Source organism: Micromys minutus, assembly GCF_963924665.1.
Source record: "Micromys minutus genome assembly, chromosome: 5".
NCBI lineage: Eukaryota > Metazoa > Chordata > Mammalia > Rodentia > Muridae > Micromys > Micromys minutus.
In genome coordinates, this window is record NC_137974.1 from 34,445,279 (window position 1) to 34,465,184 (window position 19,906).

The 19,906-nt window shown below is 33.5% G+C and overlaps 1 pseudogene across 1 annotated transcript; it reads left to right on the plus strand.

Moving 5' to 3' along the window:
• Positions 1 to 17,414: 17,414 nt before the first annotated feature.
• LOC308420789 (casein kinase I-like) lies at positions 17,415 to 18,423 on the plus strand (annotated as a pseudogene). The gene has a single exon. The product of its transcript is annotated as a casein kinase I-like (transcript).
• Positions 18,424 to 19,906: the final 1,483 nt, after the last annotated feature.

The window sequence follows — 19,906 nt, forward strand, 5'->3', positions numbered from 1 at the left end:
GTTTCTCTCTGTCCACATCCAGGACAGCATTTATTATTTTGGAGCAGAGTCCTTCTTAGTGGAATAGAATAGAAAGTCGAAGTGGCTTCAAGTGAGCTTTGTATTAGGGAATAAGAAGGGATCAATTTGCATATTTCTGCATGCTGACAGTTGAGCCAGCACCATTTGTTGAAGACACTGTACTTTTTCCATTGAATTTTTTAAGCTCCTTGGTCAAAGGTCTAGTGACCATATGTGAATAGGTTCATTTCTGGATCTTTGATCCTATTCCATTTGTCTACCTGCCTGTCTCTGTACCAATATCACGCAGTTTTTATCACAATTGATCAGTAATACAGCTTGAGGCCACAGATGGTGATTTCCCCAGAAATTTTTGTTTTTATTTTTGTTTATGTTTTTATTGTTGAGAATGGGTTTTGTTATCCTGTTATTTTCCTTTTTTTCTTTATTATTAGATACTCTGTATTTACATTTGAGATGTTAACCCTTTACCCTGCACCACTCCCTTCCATCCTCCCCCTCCATTTGCCTTCACAAAGGTGCACTCCTTTCTGATCTCCCTCTCCACCCCATTGCCTTGTCATTCCCCTACATTGGGAAAATGTGCCCTCTCTGGAACAAAAGCCAAGTTTGACTAGGTCTCTCAAAAGGAATGGATGCATCTAGAGAATATCATTCTGAGTGAGATAACCCAGTCACAAAAGAATAGACATAACATGCAGTCACTGATAATGGGATACTAACCCCAGAAAGCCCTGAACACCCCAGAAACAACCCACAGACTGTGTGAAGATCAAGAAAAAAGGGAAAAAAGAATATATTTTAATTAAAATAGAACTGTATCACATCCCCCTTTTTTCCCTACAGCCCCTCCCATTTTCTCTCCTATCTCCTCAAATTAATAACCCCTTCCTATACTATTGTTACATATATACATATGTGTATGTATAGGTACCCACAAATACTTAATTACAACCTTATAAAAATGTGTTTGTATACTTTTATGCAAAAATGCTTAAAAATCTGTACATTTATCTTTGTTTTTTAAAATGAAGTTTAAAAAAAGAAAATGTGTTACATTTACACATTGGAGTAGTACTCAACTATTAAAACAATGACTCTATGAAAAAAAAAAAAAAAGATGGCACAGCCTTTAAAGGCTAGGCTCACAACCAAAAATATCCTGGATTATTTTAATACTCTAAATGAATTTGCAAATTGCTTTTTGTAACTTTATGAAGAATTGAGTTGGAATTTTGTTGGGGATTGCATTAAATTTGTAGATTGCCTTAGGCTAGATGGCCATTTTTATTATGTTGATTCTTCCAATCCATAAGCATGGGCTTTTGATTTTCATTATTATTTTCTTCTCAAATTATTTCTGTTTGCCTTAGATTATAACTGATACATTGCAGTTAATTTTCCAAAATACAAAATATAACTCAATATACCAAATAAAATGAAGCAGAAAATATGTCATTCTTCTAAGGGCTTACATTATAACACCTTCTTTTCTATTTATATGACTTCATAATTCATGAATCAACGGTTTGCCTTTTGCATGAGGAGTTTCAGCTGTAGTTTTAACTAAGCCTCTTTGTTGTTATTTGAATAATTGAATCTGAAATAAATTAGTACTTTAAATTCAATTATATGATAAAACCTAGAGTTATAAGCTGAACAACATCAGAAGAGTAATAAATAACAAAGTAAGCTGAAGACATTTGTTTTAGCAATTGCAGCAACTATTATTAGAATGTAAAAAAAGGAGAGAGAGATAAGAAAAGAAGAAAGCCAAAAATCAAAGAGCAAAAAAAAAAAAAAAAAAAAAAAAACAAAAACAAAAACAAAAAAAAAACAAACAAAAAAAAAAACAAAACAAAAAAACGAACAAAAACTAACATTATCTAAAACTCAGTCTTTAAAAAGCCTTTCTTATATTGAACAATGTCATCTCTAGTTAATAATATCCTTGTACTTGGCTTCCTGTTCTGGAATTATGAGTGTATGCAAATTCCAAGCTGACCGTTGACATATAAAAATATTAACGTATTCTATGAATATCTTATAACTCTTTCTAATTATCTCAATAAAGTCATTATTGAGTCTATTGGGGATATATAATTATAGTTTAGCTATTAAGTATTATTTATTTCTTCTTAGTTGGATAAGTATTCCTCCAGGTTAGTATTAGTTAATACTGGTTTTAAAATTATATTTGTAGTATGAGGTTATAATTTGAACTTATATAAAGCTTTATATAGTGATTCATATGGTTGCATCTAGAAGAATATATGATTATACTACCTATGATACAGAAAAATTGAAAATATGTTGTGGATAAACTAAAAATCAATGATTCTCTTAGGGGATTATAAGATTAGTAATGAAAAAAATATGTACAGTATTTAGCCATTGTTTCTGACATGTAAGATTAATTTTCAGTAAGGTAACTAATAATTACTAAATTATTTTATGTACACCTCTGCAAGTTAAGGCTGACTGCATATTTATAATTATAACTCCCAATAGTTTGACTAAAATTGAACTACCTTTTGACATATCTGGTTGTATAAGCTGTTCAAAAGTAGCTATTACTATGTATTCATTTCTATTCTCTATCTCAAAAGTTATAGTAATTGTGAATTTTTTTTGTTTCATAAAATCTTCCCTTGAGAAATAAGAACATATAATCACAATATGGTCTTGATCACTCATTGTATTCACAAGTTCCTCTCTACGCACATGCCAAAGAATATTTCATAAACCTTTAGCTACTGGTACAGAACTTTACTTTATTCATAGTGAGTCACATGTTGTATAGACTTGAATAACAAATTCTCTACTCATAATTACCTGAAAAGAAGTTGTGGAACTTAATACAACATAGAAATTAAATTCAACTGCTCACACATCATGAAACATAATTTTGATCATTTGTAAAAATCATTTATAGTATCTCCAAGATCTTTTGAAATTTATAACTTTGTTGGTTCAACTGAGAATGGCTTCATAGATTGACATATTTGTCTGTGCTTGATCCCCAGTTGGTGGAACTGTTTTGACAGGATTGAAAGCTGTGACTTATTTTGAAGGAGCATCTGGTGTGGACTTTGAAAGGGTTCAAAAGCCTACACAATTCTTAGCTAGCTCTCCTTCTGTTTCCTGATTGTGGATTAGAATTTTAACCATCAGCTTCACTGCCATGTTTGCCTCATGCTACATACTTCCTGCTATGATAGCTATAAAGCCACACTTTGAAACTATCATTTCTAATGAACTATCGCCATCACAATGGGCATATTGTTTTATCACATAAATTGAAAAATAACTAAAACAACCTCTCTTGTAGAATAAGAGAGAGAGGAGATAGAGAACACCAGAACATGGTCTTCTGGATCAACAGAGCAAAGAGCATGTAAGCATAGGACCTCCATGGGTCATCACCAGGTCTTGCATACATATTATAGTAGCTTATTATTTATTCAATTTAGCAAGTTTATAGGATTCCTGGGTGTGTGAACAAGTAGGTTTCTGGTTCTCCCTCCAAATCTTGGAGCTTTTATCTTCTGTTGATTTGGCTTATAGAACTTAAATATTATGTTTTATTTGTTTCAGCTTCTAATATTTTATTTTGTTATATTTTTGTTACCTCTTAGAAACTATTTATTTTCTAATGAGAGGCAGAAAGAGAGTGGATCGAGGTACCAGGGCAAGGTGATGGAACTAGGAGGAATGGAGGAAAGTGAAACAATACTCAGGATGTATTATTTGAGAAAATAATCTATTGTCAAAAAAAAGGAAAATAAAAGTAGTAAAGAGATTTGAAAGTTACTGTCTCAATTAATTTATAACAGCATAAGAAATTTATGCGAACAATTTGAAAGCATTGTAATTACAATTTTCAAATCAGTTATTAGGATAGACTAAGAAAGGTATGAATAAAATTAAAAAAAAAACACACCCAATGAATGAAAAGTTCAACTATGTTTCAGATCCAATATTTATAATATATATAGGTTTTTTTTCTGAATTTTCATTTTCTTTATAATTACCAAAATTTCTGAAACCTTAATGAATTATTTTTTAAATCAAATTGAAAAAGCCTCAGTTAGGTTTACAAATTAACGCCATAAATATTAACATTTTCTCAGAAGTGACTAATATACCCAACTTAAAAATTCACATTCTTTTGACTCCAATTATATTCTGGTATAATCATGTAACTTAAATACCACATGATAATTTTTACATTTATTTTATAATTATTTTTAGATGCCAAAATATCTTTATCTGTTTTTATTGTTTTGTTGACTTATGAGGAGTTTTATGCTTTTGGATTTGAATGGGTGATTATGCAGCTCATAGTGACATTAAATAGAAGATGCTCTCCTGCTTCCACTTCCCCACTGGTGCTATTACAAGCTTAAAGCCTCTTTGCTTACCATAGAATTTTAAATCTTTAAAAGATAATTTATTATTCACTCAGATATATAATATATTCTTTTCACATTCATCTTTCAAACCTGTCTAATTTTCTCTCACTACTACATCCAATTTCTACTTTCTTCTTATTTATTAGACACTCTGTATTTATATTTGAGATGTTATTCTTTTACCACACCCTGCTCCTATCCCCCTCCTCAATTTCTGTTCACAATTACTACTTTCTATCACCATGTTCCCTTATTCCATTGCCCCCATGTATCCAATATGCTTTCAGGATATTCTAGTCTATTCTTTTTTATCTTCTTGCTTTTGATTTATCTTCCACTGAGCTAAAACAGAGTCATTGCTCCCATGAATTATGAATATCTAACTAAGGGCTTCACAACTGAAGGGAAGGGCACATAGTGTCTTCTGTGATAACAAAAATGAATGGTATCAAAAGGTCAAAGACTACAGTGTAATCCATCGTCTTGAAAGACATTGCATTTTAGCTAGTCACACCGCTGCCCAGTTTCTGTTTCTTTAATATAAGTTGGAATTTTAGAGAATATTTGATTTGAAACTTGTAGCTTATACAAGCAGAATCTGAAATACATCGACTAAGTTAATTACGTATTCCTTTCATTAATTTGAGGACCTGAATTATAAATTTTGGTATCCTTTTTCTCAAATCATTAAATTTTACATTCATATTAATTCAGCATACCTTGCTTTCATAATCTTATATATTTAACAAAGCTTTAAATGTACAAACCATTATATTAAAACAAGAATACTTACACATAAATCTTATGAGATACCATCCCTTACTTCTTGTTCAGAATCATCTGAAATAAATGACAACACTATAACAAAATAATAAATGCATTTACTATTATAGGGTAAATAAATAAGTTAAATATAATACTAAATAATGATCAGAAACATGCTTGCTAGAAAGGAAATAAATCTTGAATTTCTTTATCCATTTTTACCTTGAAGCTGATTTCTAACAAGCACAGAAAGAACAAGGAAAAAAAAGAAAAGAAATCCAATCATTATAAGGAAATTTAAAACTAAATCAAACCCTGTTCAATACCAACTGTTCGTATTCCATGACCAAGGAAAATATCCTTTGTGCCAACTCATAAAAAGGATAAAGTGGTATGCTCTAAAAAATGCCCTTCAAAACATCACTATATTCAATTTAATGACAAGTTTCATTAAGTGTTTTTTTAAAGAACCCTTCAAATAAGCAAGAGACATAATGTATTATGAGAGTTTAATAATTGTAATTCTGCGTTGAACTAGTCTTTGACCTTAGGTAAATTACTTTCTCCTATGTGGTTCATTCTTATATCAATAAAATAAAGAAGCTGGAATAGATAATTTCTTTGGCCTTTTCATCTCAAAGTATATTTAATACCTTTTATATAATTAACTTTCCCAAACTATGAGCAGGTATTCTATATCAACATGTATTCAGTCCTAAGGGGCTGAAGCAGAGGTGCACTGTGGAACATTTCCAAGCCATTTTTATTTGCAGAGAATCATTTTTTCTAAAAAATTTCACTGAAATGAAAGGGAAACAGAGAATACATATGAGATGCACACAAAAATAAAGGCATATATACAAAAAGACATACATACATACATACATACATACAGACAGACAGACAGACACACACACACACACACACACACATCAGAGAGAAAGGTGGACACAGAGAAATAGAATAGCTATAATTGTGGTATTTTCTCGAGAAAGACATAGAACTTTAACCGACTTATCTGTACCCAATATCTTTCATGGGAGAGACAAGTTGGGGGGGTGACAGAGAAAGGGAGAGGAGAGACAAACACATACATGCATTTAATCAGAGTGGTACTTCACTGTAGTTTCCCTAATCCCCCAAATAGTAAACAATTACTCTAGACCAATTCTCCTAAAGTATAGGTTTTCCCAGATGGGAAAATAGAAAAGTATTCAAACTAAATAGAACACATTGTTGTCATATGCAAACTCTCATCAAGTACATGAAGGCAGATCCATATTATGTAATGTATTAAGCAAAACATAGAGATTTTTTTAAACAAATAACTCAAGACCATACATATAAAAATAGGTACCCATCTCACAAGTGTTGGATAAGAGAGGGCACTGTACTTATCTGACTCTAATAATCTTTGACTGAACATGCTACAATACCACTCACTCAGTTAGCAATGGAGTTAGAACATCGGTTGGAGTGTGTGATAACTATGCTCTAATTGTTAACATGATTAGCACTATTAAAGAAAAGTCTTCTGTTTTGATTAGGAAGGATAGAAATGGCATCCTCAAGATAGGAACCCACTCATTTATAGCCTCGATTTTTGAAAATAAAAACCCGTAAAGAGTCTTTTCCTCCTAAAATTCAACTGCAAATAAAAGTTGCTGTTCTTGTGCTTGAGGGGGACAAGAAAGATTCAATATTTCAATAGTTTCAAGAAGTCATCAAGGGTATAGTAACATTTCAGTGTTACTGTACCTGTAAAAAGTTGTAAGACAACTGAAATAATCAAAGAGCCTAGTTAATTTTAACGAAACCTAACTGAAGATTAAGCTATATTTCTTCTTGTTTTCTAGATGTTCTCTGTTAAATGAATAAACTGGGGGTTGAAGAAACAGTTCTGTGGGTTCACTTGCCAGCCCTAACATGATGGCCCATCACTGTGATACATTCCTTCAGTTCCAAGTCCTCCACAGTGGTTGTATGGCTTGGTGGGCATCAAGTAAATGTGCACTGCACATAGAGTCATGCAAGCAAACCAAGAAACACAAAATGTAAAGAAAGAAAGAAAGAAAGAAAGAAAGAAAGAAAGAAAGAAAGAAAGAAAGAAAGAAAGAAAGAAAGTAATGCTTTAAATTTCTTAGAAAATTTGAGACCCAATTTTTTCTTAACTTGGACTTAGATTTAAGGCTCAAAAAGTAGAAATTCAAATATTTAAAATATTTTGGAACTAACCTAAAAAGGTGTCTAAAGGTTAAAATACTTTTATCCAAATATTTTAACCAAAGTAGTTGTACAAAATTATTGAAAGTAGATCAATTATCTAAGAAAAAAGTCTATCATATTAATAGCCTGCAAACACAAATAAACTGCTCCGCGAAGGAGGTCATTTGAAAGGTAAATAAATAAAATGAGCAATTTAAAAATTAAGAGATCTCATACTAGCACTTAACAAGACACATGAATTCTTAATTCATATAATTAATATGAATTAATTATTCAATATTATATATATATATCCAAGAAGACTAATTCATGTTAATCAGAAAATTTACATTTTAATTGAGTTACTCTGAAAGCATGGTTGTATACATGCATCTTTCTATTATTCTGCTATTAAAAGTAGATCAATTATCCAAGAAAAAATCTAGCATATTAATAACTCCAAAACACAAATAAATTTCTCCAGTGAGTTAACAGACTATTAAGGTACAGAGATCATCAGATGAGGAAGGAATGGAAGAATTTATAGAAATTTTTAAAGGGATTTTATGATAGAGTAAGTGACCAGCTCCAACTGATTTCTACCAACATTAGAGTACTGAAAATATTACTGTATAACAGCCATATTCATTAATGATTGTTTTCAATCCTTGTTGTATATTTTAAAATTTTACTTTTAAAAAGTTACCTCAGTACTTGCTGCTTTTAACAAATGATGTCGTTTTCTGGTCAGGGGCATAGAAGAGTATATAATTTAGGTTTACAAATATCCAACAGTGAAGACTGTAAAAGCTGATTGCATGGAATATTGAAGAGAAGTAATGTCTGTTAACGGTGGGTTAAATAAATAGGCCGAAAACACAATAAGATATCACTCTTAATCCTATGTAACCTCAAGGTGCATTAATATTCCTGGGTATGAGGTTGAGCACAACGTCCAATATCTTATAATATAAGGTATATTTTCATAGTACTACGTAACCACAGAAATCAAAAAGACAACAAAAATAAATCATACAATAAACATAATGATACAGCTATTTTTATGACAGTGGCAACATAAAATTAGTCTAATTTGACAATATTCATTTATAAAATCTTGACTTCTTAAACTTTTTGAGGATGTTACAATATTATTTTTAATATTATGTTAGAAATATTAAATATTTAGCAGAAGAGAGTGAGGGATGAGTTTACACAGAATCCTTAATTTACATGTGACTTCTATTGTTTTACATATTAATTATATAGATTCATCCCAATGCAGAAAGCTATCTAAAATAATAAATAATATAATTTCCAGTGAGAATAAATTAGACTCCTTTTTGTACCATTCCCATGTACAGTGGCATACAGCCCTCTATTGGGATCCAGAATACCACAATTTCTTGAATCCATCAGATTTTTGGGAAGAAGTAAGCTTTATGGAAATTTATTGGAGACTCAAGAGATTTTGTTGAATTCAGGCTTAAATGGCAGAATAAGAAATCTTAACCTGAATCAGCAAACGCCAATACAGAGATTGAAATAGAAGAAAGAGATAGAACTTGCCTGATAAAAATATTTCTTACACATGACTTTGCAAGGGTCAGGATGCGTGTTGCTAGAGAACATGTCTGCTTCCCTTATTGCTAAATGGATCATGTTGCAGTTATATTTCTATATTAGTTGGGGTCTTGTTATTATGAATATACATCATGTCCAAGGAAACTCTTATAAAGGAAAACATTTAATTTGGGTTGGCTTACTTTCAGTGGCTCAGTCCATTATCATCATTGCAAGAAGCATGGCAGCATGTAAGCAGAGAGTTCACTACATTTTTCTCTGCAGGCAGCAGGGGTCTGCAATCCATAGGCAGCCAGGAGAAATCTCTAATTTTACACTGGGCACAGGAGCCCTAGGAGACCACAAAGACAACCCACACAGTGACATACTTCCCCCAATAAGGCCATACCTACTTTAACAAAGTCACATCTCCTAATAGTGCCACATCTCATGAGCCAATAATTGAAACACAAGTCTATAGGTGCCAAATATATTCAAACTACCACAACTCTTTTGTGTCTCATAGAGAGAAGTGGAGCCAAAATGTGCCCTTAAATAATATTTAAAAAATAATTCTACCTCTTAAGAAAAGTTTCTTGGTTAAAAAACTGACAACAGTTTATGAAGAAATGAATATTTATTTCAATATACATTTAATAATCATAGAAATGATTTTAAGTATAAATTTTCGACTGTAAATTCTTTTAAAATAGAAAATGTATATATTCTATACATATTATGCTATATGTGTTCATATATAGAATTATCATTCCTATTCAACCTCCTTAACTGTTTTTGAAAATTTATTCATTTTTGTTAAATTATTCTTTATTGTTATTAATTTTGGCTTTTAAAAATTCCAAGAAACATTCATGAATATATTCATTTTCTTGCATTTATTTACCTATTGCTTTTCCATTCTCTAAAGAACTTGAGTAAAATAAGCACTTCATGATCCTAAATATTTTATTCCTTTTTTCCTAAGGGAAAATTAGTATTTATGTTATTGGCTCACAATTTCAAAGACACAAATTATGTGTCAAAGATCACTTATTAATGGTTTCCTTGAGAGAACTTCATATATACACAAATGATGTCACATATTGCATTTTGTTGATTACCTTTTATTATGGTGACATATGTTTAAAAGTTTAATGAGAATGATAAGAAAAAAAACTGATAGAATGTGATAGGCTCAGTTTTATTTGTGTCTAAGGCTCATAAAATATTTCTAGATTATGACTTTTTTAATATCAAGAAACTATGTCATCTGCTATGTATAAGTAATGAGTAGAGCTCATCTTGCCTTTGATATCTTTTGAAAATCTTAGAGAAAAACTTATAAGCTATCCTGTAACACAACATACCAAAATATGCCACAGACTTAAAAGCAGTAGGAAACTTTAGTGATCTGAAATTAATGATATGCAAAATTTGTCAAAAATGTCTTCAACTTACCAGCATTTAAATTTTTCGACTTTTTTTGTTAACATACAATAACCCCTGAAGAAACTCTGTAAATTATTATAAAAGTAACTAATGAAAAAAATTTATTCACAAGGAAAGGAGAACACTATTTTTTATTTCATTTTTCTCTTGCACCTTTATTTAAAGAGAGAGAGATACATGTACAAATTTTAAAATCATTTTGGAATAAAAGTATATGAATATATTTTTTCAGTACTTAATTTTATTAAAGGTTTGATAGTATGCACTGAAATCTTACTAGTTACCATAAGCATAAAGTACATATAGAATAGAACATAACATGGAAATAATCAGTTTTATTGGTGTGTATAGATTAAACATAATGACTTTTAAACATGTACAATGAAGTAATCTAACCCAAAAGTGGTAAAGTTCAGAATTTCTGTGGGAATATGTGACACTATTTAGGTTTTTAATTCAGAACACATTACTTCATAGCCTGAAAGCATTAAGAAAGGTTTTTTGATAAATATGAGTATACATTTCTAATGACTTTCTAACTTTATTCCTTTAAGTGTGGTATCTATATATTTGCTGTTGTGTAGACTAGCATGAATGTTCTTTCAAATTACCTTTGTTTGCATGATTTATGGATGAATATATATTTTTCATATAATTTGATGTTTTTTTTTTTTTTTTTTTTTTTTTTTTTTTTTTTTTTTTTTTTGCTTTAAATCATTGTTTCAGTTTGGTTTCTTTTCTCCCAGTATTATAATAGACTAAAAAATTTAACATAACAAGTTTTTTTGACAACCAGGTAAGACAACTAGGTGTATTATGCCAGACATTGTGAAAACAACCACTTGTTTCTTGGTCCTGCTTGAAAGCAATATATTGTTCGTCACTTTCTTTCAGAGAAGTAGTACCAATCTTTAAAAATAAGATGTAATTTTTGTAGTTTAAAGATGGACATAGCTTATATCTTGATCCATCGCTCCAGTCTGTGTGATTTATAAATAAAGGGTGTTAATACTGAAAGTTATCATTGAAATGTGCACGTTAGGGGCACATTAATGGCAATCATTTTTTTTTTTGATGTTTTTTGGTGAGGATATTGTGTTCTCTCTAGTAAGTTATGTTGTGTTTATTAAAGTTTCATATTTATTTCTACAGTTTCATGGCTATGCTCATAGCTCTTTCTAACATACGATATTGCATCATTTATTGTATTGAGGCATGATTTGTTAGATTTAAGTATATTAGATTCTTTATGTGAAGGTAAGTTTTTCTTTCTCTTTCAAATATGGCAGAGAGCTTTGCTGAATTTGTTAGTCTTCATTAGAAATCAAAATGCATTATTAAGTTTCCTCAGTATTTCATTTTCTACAAAGACATTGATGTTATTGAGACAGTTTCCTTGTTTGGTGCCTTGTGTTCACACTCTTTTAGATTTCATTACCCTTGCTTGGTTCTGTATAATTAACGTTTTAATTGTAATACAGCTTGGGAGCTCTATTTTGTTGTTGTCAGTTACTTGGTCTTTGCTCTATCTGTTCAGGAGTGATTTTAGTATTTTAATAATGTTCTCTTCTGTTATTACTGAGCATTTGCTTTACATCTTTTACTGCCATTCTTACCCGTTTCTCTAATTTTAAAGCTTGGTCTTTTGAAAAACCATTATGCTTAATCTTTACACACCAAGAACACTTTGACTATTTCCAGGTTACATCTTGTTTTACATGTATTTTCTGCTCATTGTAACTAGTAGGATTTTAATGCATACTATCAAACTTTTTTAAAAAAATAAAGTACTGACAAAAATGTATTCATATACTTTTATGCAAAAATGCTTAAAATCTGTACATTTATCTTTGTTTTTTATAATAAAGTTGTTCAATTAAAAAAAAAAAAACCTTGTCTTTCCCCTGAAATTACACATTTGCTTTATGTTGCTTTGACCTTTCTTGTTGGGTTACTAGACTTTTCATTTTGATTTCTACATCAGCTTGAAGTTTTTCTCTATGTTCCCGCCTCTGTACTGAATTATGTTTTCATAAAAGGGATTGTCTTAGTCATTTACATTAGTGTTATATTTGTCTTTAATTTTGTATCACCTACTCATTTTTTTTAAAGTTCTTTGAGCTTTTACTCTGTGCTTTCTTTGAACACTTTGGTTCATTGATAATGTGTTCATTTGTTCTTTTAAATAATGTGTTTATCTTAGTGGTTCTCTTTGGCCTTTACTTCTACAGGATTTTTTGTTTTTTAATTTTGTTTTGTTTTGTTTTGTTTTGTTTTTTTTTTTTTTTTTTTTTTTTTTTTTTTTTTTTTTTTTTTTTTTTTTTTAGTGGCTGGATACTGCCTTTGTCTTTCTGGTTGTAGTATTTTTCAGGTGAGGTCATTTTGTCTGATATGGATGGAAAGGTTAGATGTAGTTGAAAAGAGGATACAAGTGAGTGTCCAGATAAAAAAGGCAACCTGAGGATGCCTTGAGTATGGTGTTAGTGCAGGCAGGGGTGGCCTGTCTGCACTGAGTCAGTGCATTGGATTTAGGAACCAATCTGTTTATGTCACGGAGAGGTGGTATGGGGACCCTAGAGATGTTGCCTTCACTAAAAACTAGAATTAGTGCTTTTATTTATATTTTTTAATTTTGATAACAAATGCTTTTACAACATACTAGTGTCAACTGTCACATTTCAGGCTCAGTAAGCAGGTATGCATACATACTTTATGTTATCCTCTATCAGTCTGGATTGTATTTTTCCACTGTGCAATATTTAATTTGCATAAAGTTACCTTAAGACCAAGATAAGGTAGATGCTTCTATCTTATGAATATCAATGACACAGTAACTTACTTTCAATAATCTTTGACCTTTGAAATTTTGTCTTCTTCCAAGAACAGGTAACTCTTTGCTATTGACATAATGAAATAAATCAGCTGTACTATCAGGGCTGAGCATGCCCTGAAACTCAGAGATACTATCTTCTACTTTTATTTCAATTTAAATTCTATGTGTAAGAGTATAAGTGTCAGAGACAAACAGCTGTGCCTAATGATATTTTTGTGATTCGATGGTGTTATTGCTGTATCTTTAGTTTTACAGTATCAAATTAACATCTTACATCTTAAAAGACAGGTGATAGATCATACATGAACACATAATTCCTGAACATGATAGGAAACTGTATCTCCTATGGGTAAATAAAATAAATGAAAATGCACACTGACTTTGAAACAGCTACTCAATAATTTTTTTTTTTTTTTTTAGATTTTGCTTACAACTGCCATATAATGTTGGTGTAGACATTTATGGAATATCCCATAAATTTTCACCTCATCTTGATATAAGAAGTTACCAACAGCATCCCAAAAAAAATTATTTTAAATTTTAACCCTAATAAAGCATCCAGAATATTCCTGTATTGTATAGTTTCAATACTAGTTTTCTGTTAATATCACAGTGCTTGCTTGTTCAATTACAAAAGTTCTCTTTTAATATAGAAAATATTTTATTTCCCTAGATATTGGAATACAGAGGCATAAATAATTTCGACACTAATACAAAACATTTATTGAACCACACTATGGGCAATACTTATATGTGACAGGTACTTAACAGTGATGGATTTGATCCTACAGGAAGTTAATTAAGTTATTCAAGGCACTCACTTTCTATTTGGAAAGTTTCCCTAAAAGCTCTCTTGTAATAGATAATTGTGCTCCTATTTTATATTATTTGACAGCCATGGCTGATGTTTATTCCACACCTGGTTTTCCTCTGCATGTATCACAATGATAATTCTTCTGACTTACAGCAAATATATCTTTATAATTGCAACTAGACTGAGGGAAATTTCAAATGACAGAAACACATGCTTCTCAGAGAAATAAATCCCAATATTTCTACATTAATAGCTTTGGAAGTACAGAAAAGTGCCAAAGATATTTGGAAAAATTCTGAGTTATAGTAAGGAAAAATACAAACTCAAAATACAAGAATACAAAGAAACAACAACAATAACAACGCCCAATACCCACTATACAAGCAAACAAACTATTTCTGAGTGCTTTTCTTATATTTTAGATTTCAGTATCTACAGAATATACTGTCCTATTGTTTAGGCTTTCTAGGATACTGCACATATAGAATTAGTATAGTTAAATATTTGAGGAAAGTCACTGCTTCATAAAAAAATAAATAAATCTCTTCACTTAGTACTAGCACCCCCTGCAACACTAAGTTCTGCATTTATGAATACTCACTGAATTTCTCGTGAGCCGATGAAGCATGAAGAGTTCTGTACAGCGGTTCTCAATTGTCTCTTCAAACTTCTATTCAGAAAATGTACCCCGTGGCAATTGTGATTTAATGCCATCATTGTTCTGTAGTTTGATTTTCATAGCAGCTCTATTTATAATAGCCAAAAGCTGGAAAGAACCCAGATGTTCTTCAGTAGATGAATGGATACAAAAGTTGTGGTACATTTACACAATGGAGTACTACTCAGCTATTAGAAACAATGACCTTATGAAATTTTTAAGAAAATGGATGCATCTAGAGAATATCATCCTGAGTGAGACAACCCAGTCACAAAAGAATAGACATAATATGCAGTCATTGATAATTGGATACTAAACCCAGAAAGCTCTGAACACCCCTGAAACAACTCACAGACTGTGTGACGTTCAAGAAAATAAAAAGAAAAGAAAAAAAAACATTATGTTTACTCCTTACACACCAAGAAAACTTTTACTAATTCCAGGTACGTCCTGTTTTACATGTACTTTATGCTCATTGTAACTAGTACGATCTTAATGCACACTATCAAACCTTTAAAAAAATAAAAATCCAAGCAATGACAAAAATGTATTCGTATATTTTTTATGCAAAAATGCTTAAAATTTGTACATTTATCTTTGTTTTTTAAAATAAAGTTCTTCAATAAAAAATATATTCCATTTTCTATGTCTGTATTACTTTTAGTTATGTTGAGTTCTGGGACTGAATGTCACTTATATATTTCCAACTCCTAAATTTGTGAGTTTCAGTCTTGCACTCCAAATTCTTATATTTTTATAGACAACATACAATGTACACTTTATGCATGTGTTTATTACTACATGACAATGGATCCGGAATCCAAACTTTCTGCGTTAACTTATTCTCACCTATGATCCTAGTCATGTTTGGCCATGGCAAAAGTGCTGTTCTTCTACTGGAAAAAGAGTCAACTTGGTCTGTTTCATCTTAATTTGTACATCAGAGCTTAGGAAAGCTGGTGCATGGTGGCATCAACCTTGATCATTTTCAGCCTTGATGGCTTTGCCATAGCATGGTATGCATCATTTCTCCAGCATCAGATAAATACCAATTATTTATTCGTTTTGTGTCTCTGCTAACTGCCCCATGTCAAAAAAAAAAAAAAAAAGCAGGTAACCTGTGTCTGTACATGCCAATCTCATTCTAATTCCAGAAACTTCCAGGTGCCTTAACAAATACTTGGAAACCTAAGAGGAAATAGTGGATATTTGTTGAAATGAAATAATTTCAAATTCTCCACCAGTTGTGCCATTTGACTTCAACCTGTGAATATTTTGTGAAAATTTCTTCATGATAATAAATTGCTATTTTTTATTCATAGTTTGTACAAAGATTAAGAAAGACTTATATAATCTGGAAATTCATATTCTATATGTATCTAACACTTCACACAAATTGACCATTTTTCTTCTTTCCTGCACATGAAAACAATTAACTAATATATTTATTCTCTGTCTTAATTTACTTCATTCATATTTGGGTTCTTTTAAAAAGGGTTTTCTATCAAATCTTCAAATCATTGAATACATTACCTCAGATGATGCTTGTCTTAATTCCCCTGGTTAACTGTCCAGCTTAGTGCTGTTTTAATTGTCTGCATTTACATTCTACCTTAAATTTTCTCTTAGAATATATTTATATGTTCTTAAGTGTACCTATTTTATGTAGCTGTGCTAAATTACAATTCAACACAAACATATATTTTATAAATGTGAGTTGCATCTTTCGATAATTTTTTCTATATTATGACTGAAGGGGCATCAGAAAAAAACTCAAAAGGTATCAGTTTTCAGCATTATATTCTCTAAATCATGGGCTTGCTTTAAAAAAAAAAATCAGTCTGTCCCTGAGTGCAACTGAGGATAACAACATGGCAGTGTCAGTGCCACTGCTGTGGAATGTCCTTACAGGCAGCAGCCCTGGCACAGAGGAAGTGTATCTGGTAAAGAAAGCATCGGCCACATCAATTGCAGTTGAATGTAAAGCATTCCAGTAATAGCTGATAATTTGCAATGGAAGGTATTTAAGACATTGGAAGAGGAGATTCTTTAACTGACACACATATCAGAATGTTTTCAAACTTTGCATCTGTACATGGTCGTGCCTTAAATAATTTCTTCTTAAAAAGTAATGGATGCACTGAATGTTTACTAGTGGACCTTTGTTTGAGACATTGCAGATAACAGATGTGAAGTTTTCTAACAAATTTCTTAAACTAACATTTTATCTGTGGTGAATATTGTAACAAAAGCTGTAAGATATGATTCGCATAATCACATTGACTACATCTCAAAAAATAGCCAAACAAATTTATTTATAATAATCTGAAGACAAGTTTAATATCTCCAGGAAATTGAAGGTTATTTTATGTAGCAAAGGAAGTTTTGTTTCTTTGGTTTTTGTTTTGGTTGTTTTTTCTATAGAGTTTCATAACCTGAATCCAATATAACAGTATTGTAGACAATCAGTGCTTTGTCATCACAATAATTATAAAGAGACCTCATGTTATGCTAGGACCAAGCTTTCCAAGCTGGACTTGGATTTTTGAAAGTGAGTTAAGTATCAACACTAATTAAAAAACATTAAATGAAGCACGGTGCTGCGGCCCGGGAGAGGCTGGTGTGCCTGCATCCCGGAGAATCCTCTGGCATCCGCCCCGGCGGGCCGTCCCGGGCGCGCAAGGTTGAAGAATGGAGCTACGTGTAGGAAATAAGTATCGCTTGTGCCGAAAGATCGGCAGTGGGTCCTTTGGGGACATCTACCTGGGAGCCAACATTGCCTCCAGTGAGGAAGTAGCCATAAAGCTGGAATGCGTGAAGTTCTACAAGATGATGCAGGGAGGAGTGGGGATCCCGTCCATCAAATGGTGCAGGGCTGAGGGTGACTATAACGTGATGGTTATGGAGTTGCTGGGGCCCAGCCAGGAGGACCTCTTCAACTTCTGTTCCTGAAAGTTCAGCCTCAAGACGGTGCTGTTGCTGGCCGACCAGATGATCAGCTTTATCGAGTACATCCACTCTAAGAACTTTATCCACCGGGATGTGAAGCCTGACAACCTCCTCATGGGCCTGGGGAAGAAAGGCAACCTGTTGTACATCATTGACTTTGGCCTGGCCAAAAAGTACCACGATGCCTGCACACACCAGCATATTCCCTACCGGGAAAACAAGAACCTGACCGGCACTGTCTGCTATGCCTCTATTAAAACCCGTTTGGGCATTGAGCAAAGCCGTCGGGATGATCTGGAAAGCCTGAGGTTCCTTGCCCTGCCAGGGCCTCAAAGCATCAGAAGCACGAGCAGATCAGTGAGAAGAAGGTGTGCACACTGATCCAGGTCCTCTGCAAAGGCCACCCCTCCGAGTTCTCAACTTCTGCCGCTCCCTGCGGTTTAATGACAAGCCAGACTACTCCTACCTGGGCCAGCTCTTCCGAAATCTCTTTCACCGGCAGGATTTCTCCTAGGACTATGTCTTCGACTGGAACATGCTCAAATTCGGGGCTTCCTCCAGCCAGGCTCAGCTCAGACCACGGAGCTCTTGCATCACCCTGTCCCCGCCCTGTCCTTGAGCTGGGCCCGCATGCTCACCCACTTACAGGTGCCAGGCGCCCCTGGGCACCCAGGGATCCCCAGACAGGTAGGTGGAGCAGCTACCCCCTCAAAGATGGCCTGTGGTTTGGACTCCAGGGCGTCAGTTCTGATACCGCCAGGGTGAATCAGCCATATCTGCCATGCTTGAGGAAGTACCCTGCAGGATAGCGGGTGACACCCTGTTCCAAAGAGGTGGCTGTCCAATGGAAAGGTCATGACAGAGACCCTGCATAGGGTTCTGAAGAGTAAACAAGCTGCCTGAGAGCTAGGACAAACCTGGAGAAAGAATAGTGACTTCCTGGGAGGGGTTGATGGCGTATCACAGGACCTTACTCCATATAGACCCATTATTGGCCTGTGTGTTGAACCTGAGCTCATTAGAACACTTCCTTCTCTTTATCCACGTGTACCTCTCTTTTTCACAGAGCGGCCATTGGCCTGCTTCATCCAGTGTTGTCTTCTGGACACCAAGATGGGTACATTGTTTTGGGGCTTTTCTTCTCTTTGGGCTCAGTCAGTGGCCTGGGCCTGTTCTCTAAGGAAGCCTCATAGGCTGGGAACCTTGGGTACAAACCTGCAGCTTTTATCTCTGGGACTGGGCAGTGAGTGAGGCTCCTTCCAGTTCTAGTTGGCCAAGGGCTTGGTCGTGTACCTAGTTCTTCATCACCTGGGGCACCAGACACGCGCTACAGAAAATTACCCACGTCTAATTTTGAGATGGATTTTGGCCTTTTTCAGTGAAGCTCAAAGAAGAGACTTTGTATTCTCTTAGATCTGGGCATCCTTCTGTTGTAGCCCGTGGCCACACAGTGCTAACTTTCATTCACTAAAGTAATTGGGAACAGATGCCTAGTCCTCAGTCAGTCACAGGTTTCACTAGGAGAGGACATGTGCCTGCTACGTCCACCATGACAGATGGGAACATTTGTCCTCTGGGAGGTTGTATGGACAGCTGCGGGAGATACTTCTTTCACAGAACCCCTTGTGTGAATGGCCAGATGAAAGAATTTCACACCAGGCCCGATACACCCTTCTGGCCCAGTCACTAGTACCTTGATTCCCTCCCTGGGGGTCTCCTTGGAGGAAGTAGGCTTTAGCGCTGAAAGCCGGACAGCCATTGCCTCCACTTGTGTGGCCAGCTTCCTTGCATCCGTAGAACACCCAGCAGAAATATTCACAACCATCACCCCTCAACCAGGTCTTCCCATGTGCCCTGCAGTGAAGAACCCATCTGTGATACTCTGCGAACAGTACTCTGAGCAACAGACTGGAAGGATCCACTAGATCTTGCAAAGACCTCCGGAGTTCCACCCCAGAGGACTGAAATCCCCAGATGTTTCTCTCTGAAAACAGAACCACTATTCTAGCCAGGAGGGGACTATGTACAGCCAAGGACTGGGGTCCGTAAAATGGAGCTAGACATGACTTTGGCACTGATTCCTGTGGGGTTTTTATTTTATTTTATTTTATTTTGTGGGCAAATAAAGGCCATGAAAACTCAAAAAAAAAAAAAAAAAAAAACATTAACTTAGTGTATTGCTAAGTAAATAGCATTATCAATTTTTTTTTTTATTATTTTGCTTATATTAAGGT